Source organism: Propithecus coquereli, unplaced genomic scaffold, assembly GCF_000956105.1.
Source record: "Propithecus coquereli isolate 6110/MARCELLA unplaced genomic scaffold, Pcoq_1.0 Scaffold59, whole genome shotgun sequence".
NCBI classification, from domain to species: domain Eukaryota; kingdom Metazoa; phylum Chordata; class Mammalia; order Primates; family Indriidae; genus Propithecus; species Propithecus coquereli.
The window spans coordinates 7780618-7787453 of NW_012151840.1; the positions used below are offsets into that span (position 1 = coordinate 7780618).

At 47.9% G+C, this 6836-nt stretch overlaps 1 non-coding gene across 1 annotated transcript; it reads right to left on the bottom strand.

Moving 5' to 3' along the window:
• Nucleotides 1-4384: 4384 nt before the first annotated feature.
• On the bottom strand, nt 4385-4456 carry TRNAQ-CUG. Its single transcript has one exon. It is a non-coding gene; the product is annotated as a tRNA-Gln (tRNA).
• Between the last annotated feature and the right edge of the window lie 2380 nt (nt 4457-6836).

The following is a 6836-nucleotide window of genomic DNA, read 5'->3' on the forward strand; positions in this document are numbered from 1 at the left end:
TTACGCTCTGCGTCCCTGATCCAGGAGTTTCCGACCGAAAGCGGCCGACCAATGCAGTGGCTCGGAACTGCTTGGCTCTTGGCTTCCGGGCCTGTCAGACATACCGAGGTTATTCTAGAGACATTAGCTTCTGTCTGCCTTTGGGAAGGCCCTCGTCCCAGTCCTGGCACCACCGTGTGCCTTCTGTTTGACCCTCGGCCAGCTCCTTCAATTTGCCAGGCTTCGATTTTGCAAGTGTCATGGGAAAATAGTAATATTAAGTACTAAGTACTTCATAGAGCTGTTGCACAGATTAGATGAGAAGAGCTAATAATACGCCTAGCAACACTGTGTGCTTACATTACGAATTTGCAGACGGGAAACAATATCCAAGATAAGGTTTTCCCTTTAATTATGAACTATAACAAAGAAAGCTGTGTAGACTTCTGCTTCAGGCCTTTGTAACATTTGAATGAATTTCGTGCTTGTGGATGTAATATCCATTTACAGAGCGAGTTAGTATTAAATAATAACAAATTGGGCTGGTCCGAAGGTAGTGAGTTATCTCACTTGATTGTTCACAGTTACAGATTGAACTCCTTGTTCTACTACTTTCCCCCTCCTCACTACTGCTCTTGACTAGTCTTTAAAAAAAATAAAATAAAAAAAAGAATAACAAATTAAAGATGGACTTTATAAAACATATGCCCACAGAAAGGACTTGTTTTTAGCAGTTTTGTTTATAATAGTTCCCAAACTGGAAATGAGTCAAATGTCCATCAAGAGGTGAACGGACATATTGGGACCTATTCAGCCAATGGAACACTACTCTGTAACGAAATGGAACGAATTGTTGGAACACGCAACAGTGTGGACAAATCTTAAAAACGTCATGCTGAATGATAGAAAGAGTACATGCAGTGTGGTGCCCAGAAGGTGAATTTCTAGAATAGGCAAAACTATAGGTAGGTATAGTGACAGAAACTAAATCGTCAATTGCCTGGGACAGGGGGTGGTGAGGGGATTGATGGCAAAGGGCGAAAGAGGACGTTTTGGAGTAATAGAAATGTCATCGAACTTGAAATGGATGCCTTGTACGATTTTCAAATCATACCTCAATAAATTTCATTTTAAAGAGCAAGAAGAACACCATTTCACATCTTGATGTCTTTAAATTAGTTTGTTTTTAGCCTTAGAGGGTTCTTTTATTTATTTACTTTTTTTTTTGAAACAGGGTCTGGGTCTGTCACTCAGGCTGGAGTGCAGTGGCATGGCCATAGCTCATGGCAACCTTGAGCTCCTGATCGCCTAAGCGATCCTCCTGCCTAAGCCTCCCGAGTAGCTGGGACTACAGGCACTCCCAGGACGACTGGGTAATTTTTTTTCTATTTTTAGTTAATAGATATGGGTGTAAGCTTTTTTTAGTGGCGAGGAGAAAGAAAGACAGACAGAATGGGGGGCCAAACAACATGGCCTTATTGAGCGCTCCCGGGCGAGGTTCATGGGTCCCAAGAGAGGGGCCAGAGAAGTCACGCCGCCAAGAAGTTTTGAGCGGCCTTATATATGTTCTAGAGTTGGGGGATGGGGGTTTTTCTGGTGGGAAGAGTTTAGGGCGGGTATTGAGAAGTAGGAGGGGCTGGTGGTATGAGTGCATTTCAGGAGGGGCCGGTGGTATGTGTGGATTCCAGGAGCTGAAACTTCTCTTATCTGGGTGAACATCTAGTGTGGTTACTCTTTCTTCTTTAGGAAGGGGAGGGGTGCCCACCACCAGCCTTACAATGGGGTCTCGCTCTTGCTCAGGCTGGTCTCCAACTCCTGACCTCAAGCAATCCTCCTACCTTGGCCTCCCAGAGTGCTAGGATTGTAGGCATGAGCCACTATGCCTGGTCTACACACTTATTTAAAATGAGTTTTACCTGACACAAAAGCCGCCACAAGGAAATGAAGGTCTGAAGAAACAGCTAAACCTGCAGGTTTCTTTCTTTCTTTCTTCTTTTTTATAGTAGAAATGATTCAGAGTGGATAGTTGTGGAGAAATGTGATAGCCCAAAAGGAGTATGATCTAATTGGAATGAACTGGGGGAAATATACTGAGGCCTATTTGTTCAGGGTCTTCTCTGTGTCCTTGTGTCTTCAGACATAAGGATCTCCTTTCCTCTGGGTATAGGGAGGTCACCTCTCACATGAGGGTCTTATGACCTGCTTCAGGGGACAAGGAGGAGAAGAGGGAGAGTGAGCTTTCCTCTTCTGTTGTTTTCTCAGATCTGGTCAGCTTAAAATGTTCAATATGCCAAGGTGTTATATTTTGGGGTGGCATGTCCTGAGCTCCATCGTGCACATGACACAAAGCCCAGAATCTTGAGAGAGTGGTACTTATAGCTACAAAATAGTTTAAATTCAAAAACAAATGATGAACTTAAAAAAATATACAAAGGAATGTTTTTTAATGCACTGTACATTTTTATCAAAGCTACACATGCCCAAAAGCTTGTTATGAACAACAGTCCCCTGATCCCCTCCTACATTTCTTCCCTCTGGGGATAACTGTTAAAGGATTCACCCTCCCCAAACTTCCATCCAAACCTCCTACAAAACCCCCAGCTCTCCCCTTCCTGGGGGTGTATTAGGCACGGAGCCTTTGCCAGGCCCCTAGGGAGATAAGGGAATGAAATGCATGAGGGGAACTTACTTTCCTCATCCCTCCTGATAAGGACTGTGCTTATCCCTCCAGATTGTTCCCTAGGAAGATAAAGGAAAGGAATGCAAGAGGGGAACTTACTTTCCTTATCCCTCCAGCTTGTTTGAAAAGAATTTATTTACTCCTCCCAGAAAAACCCTCTATAAAACCCAAAGCTCTCCCCTTTTCTCTCCTGGACGCCTTTTTCGGCCTCCACCCATCGACCCAGATGCTCAAAATAAACAGCATTTTGCTACACATGGGGCTTCCTGTGTCTCTCTCTTGGCTCCGGACCTAGCAATAACCACTTTCAGCTCATGCGGCCAGTTTGGCTGTTTAACTCCTCTTCTCGAATTAAACACCGTTATTCCTTGATTCTTCCAGTTTTCCAACCCGGGCCCTGCAGATCCGCCTGCAAGGGGAAAAATGCGGAGTGTGCGCGTTTCCCTAGCTGCCCTCACCTCCAAGGGATCCCACAGGCCCCCGCCTTGGCTTCCAGTCCCTTGCAAACCAACGGGACCCGCCCCTCGGAACCGCGACATCCGTGCGGAACCGGGTCGTCGGGTGGATCGCTAAAGGACCGGAGCCCTCCAGAGGGAGCAGCTGCGGTCGCCCAAGCCCAGCGACTGAAGCTCTGCGGGGGACGCCCGGCCGCCCTCCCTTCCCTTCCCTGCTCTCTCGCTTCTTCCCTCCGTCCTCTGTTCCTCCCTGTCTCGCCCGCGTCCTCGGCTGTTCTCTGCGGCCGCACGCCTCTCTTTTTATTCGCGTCCTCCAAAGGGAGCTCCCCAAAGCGAGCTTTTCCGGCCCCTCGTAACCGCTTTCGGTTCCGGAAGATCAAGGCCGGAGAGATGCTCCTCAGCCCCGGAGACCATTTCACTCGCTGTGAAGATCCGCCGCGATGCCCATCCTGCGTTTTCTGCCGCGCAGAAGGAAACGTTTCCCATCTGGTCGCGTCCTGAAGCGTCTCCTCCTTGGAGCGGACCCGGGTGGGGCGCGGGGAGGCCCGCGGTCCCGGGTCGCCCTTGGAGCGGCCCGGCTCGGCCCCGCTGGCCCCGAGGAGCCCGGCCTGGGCGGCCGCGGGTCGCGCAGCTCCGCGCTCGCAAGTCCGTGCTCCCGGTTCCGGCCGCGCCTCGGGCGGAAGGATGAGATGCGCCGCAGTCAGGCTCCAAAGCGTCGCGTAACAGCGACTTTCGGGGCCCGGAACCGAGACTGCGGAGCTAGAAATTCTGAATAAAATCTGAATATGCAGAATAGAACAAATTAGAATTTGCAATAAAATAGGCCATCTGAGTAAGACACAGCACTACGCCCAAGCGAGGTCTCAGACCATCTACCCGAATCCAAGACGCGGTCCCCAATGACCGAGCTAACGCTGTCAGAAGTCTCGTATTTACTAATACCACTTAGGTACTGAAAAGACAATTGGTGCAATTATCGGATTTCGGGGGTTAAAGAAACCTCGGGGTCTAGGATTCGGGGCGGCAGCCCTTTTAGTGGAGGAAACCCTCCCCCGCCCCAGGCCCGAGGGTGCCGCTGAGCGGAGGGTGGGGACCTGCTGTGTCGCTGGGCCCTCCGGGCGGCGGAGCCCGGAGGACCGATTGCTCGAGGCCAGAAGGGATCGCCGTAGACCCAGACGCCCCAGGCTCTGTCGTCCCGACTCAAACCACATTCCATTTAAGGGATTTTTATTTTTTTAAAGGAAAAGGTCTTCTTTCCAATTAAACAGAGAGGTCCCACCGAGATTTGAACTCGGATCGCTGGATTCAGAGTCCAGAGTGCTTACCATTACACCATGGAACCCTCGTACACCTGTCTCGCTTGACCTATCTAAACACGGGACTAGTGGAGGAACCCGTAATTCCCGCCGACCAAGCCCCAAGACATTCCTTTTGATCCCACAAGCAACGGACACTCCAGGAAGCTTGAGCACAGAGGCGGAGTCATCCGTCTGCCTGCCTGTCTGCCTCCATTCTTTGCTTTCACTGACTTCTATCATTTCATCGCCACCTCAGAAAATGAGGTAAAGTCCACTCTGGGCTGAGGGCTAGGGATGAGCCTTTTCAGCCTCTATCATAAACCGCATACTCTGCCTCAGTTTACCAGAGTTTCCTGTCCTGAGGTGACATTTCTGCAAACACTAGTGTTATTTTCTTTTTCTTTGCCTTCACACTTGTCCCACTGCCCAGGGAGGCCAGATGATTGTCAGGGCAGGACTTGGGACTTCTTGGGCTCCTTGACCACATGGTACCTATTACACTGCAAAGCCACCACCCCTTCCTATGGGCCACATATACAAGTGTGCCAGCAAGCCACTCACATTGGGAAGCAGGGGAACCTTCAATCTCTTCTTCACAGACTCATGTGTTTGTTAATTTCGTGGGTTTGGGTAAGTTTTTCTTACAACAAACATATATTTGTTAAATTTAAAATAAAACCAATCAACCATATTTTACATTCCATTTCAATTTCTCAATATATCGTAACCCATAAATTGCACAGTTTTTAAAAAGCGTACACGTATCAAGGCACCCAAGAGCACTCATTGCTGGCTCATAGGGTATGTGTACCCAAGGCCTCTTACAGTGTATACAGTATTTATGTTCACAAAATCCTGCCTCACTAAATATTTCCATATGTAATAGATGAAAATCCGTATTATATCTCAAAATAATAATCCGCGTATTTTGCAGGAAAGTTCTCAAGGGCCATGGCCTTGGATTGTTAAAAGATAAACCTAGGCACATTCAAATTTTAAAGACTTTATTAGCGAATTCGGCGATTCATGAATCAGGCAGACTAAAAGTGGCTCAGGACTCTTCTGGGAGGGGTGAGAGAAGAAACTTTTATAAAGTGTTCACAAAAGCATGACAAAGAAAACATATTTGGCTGGGTATGGTGGCTCACGCTTATAATCCTAGCACTCTGGGAGGCCGAGGCAGGAGGATCGCTTGAGCCGAGGAGTTTGAGGTTGCTGTGAGCTTGGCTGATGCCACGGCACCCTAGCCCGGGCAACAGAGTGAGACTCTGTCTCAATAAAAAAAAACAAAAAAAGGAAACACACTTGATTATATTTGATTGGTTACACTGGAAAGTCCTTAGTTAGAGGCTAGTTGGTGGTTTCTGATTGGTAAAGCCTCTAGTTTTGTTTTACTGTTTACATTGGGCTTCAGCTTGCTTACATAGGAACCTAAAGCCCTGGGCCTTCTCAGCCTCATGGCCTCCCAATTTAAAGAGAAAAATTATTTTTTAACAATTTCCTCCTTTTAGCCAGTCTCTCCTTTATGAGAGCTTGACCCAAATTTGGGCATAAGTGCCATTCTCTGTCACCATCATGGCTGGTTTGTCTTTATCGGCATGGAACTCATAGGTCACAAGATCAGGCTCATTGCTGTTCAACTTGTTTTTCACAGTGAAACCATCTGGCATACTGTTGGAGGCTGCAAATGTGCACTTAGACCCTTGAGAGAATATAGGGTCTCGCTCTGTTTCCCGGGCTAGGCTACAGTGGTGTCATCATAGCTCGCTGCAACCTCTAACTCCTGGATTCAATGGATCCTCCCACTTCGGCCTCCCCAGTAGCTGGGACTATAGGCCTGTGCCACCATGCCTGGCTAATTTAATGGCGTCTCGCTATATTGATCAGGCTGGTCTCCAATGCCTGGGCCTCCAGTGATCCTCCTGCCTCAGCCTCCCAAGTAGCTGTGATTACAAGTTCCAGCCACTGCACCCAGCTGAGAAAACATATGCAAATAACTATATTGCCATGTGTTTTCAGGAAAATCCCACAACAGTATAGAAAAGCTGCCCTGTGCACCAGCCCCCAACCTGAGAGGGAGCCAAGAGACCAAAGAATGACTGAGACAAGCCTGGCTTATCTAGTTAGATGAGTTTATTAGAGGTTACTTACAAGGGCACTTGCACCTGGATGGCACGGGGCTTTCTTCCACAGGAGCTTCTTGCTAGTGAAATCTGCATCTTCCCACCCTGTGCTGTTGCTTTAAATCTCTTCCCAGTGAGCAATGCAAAGTTTTTACACTGTATCTTCTTCACAGGCGGGCACGGTACCATCATCATATATTGTCATGCAACCCATGTTATGTTAATGATATTATAATTTTTTGTATTACAGTTAGCTAAAGGGCACTATAGGACGACCAAAGCAGTTCTAAAGCAGTGAGGG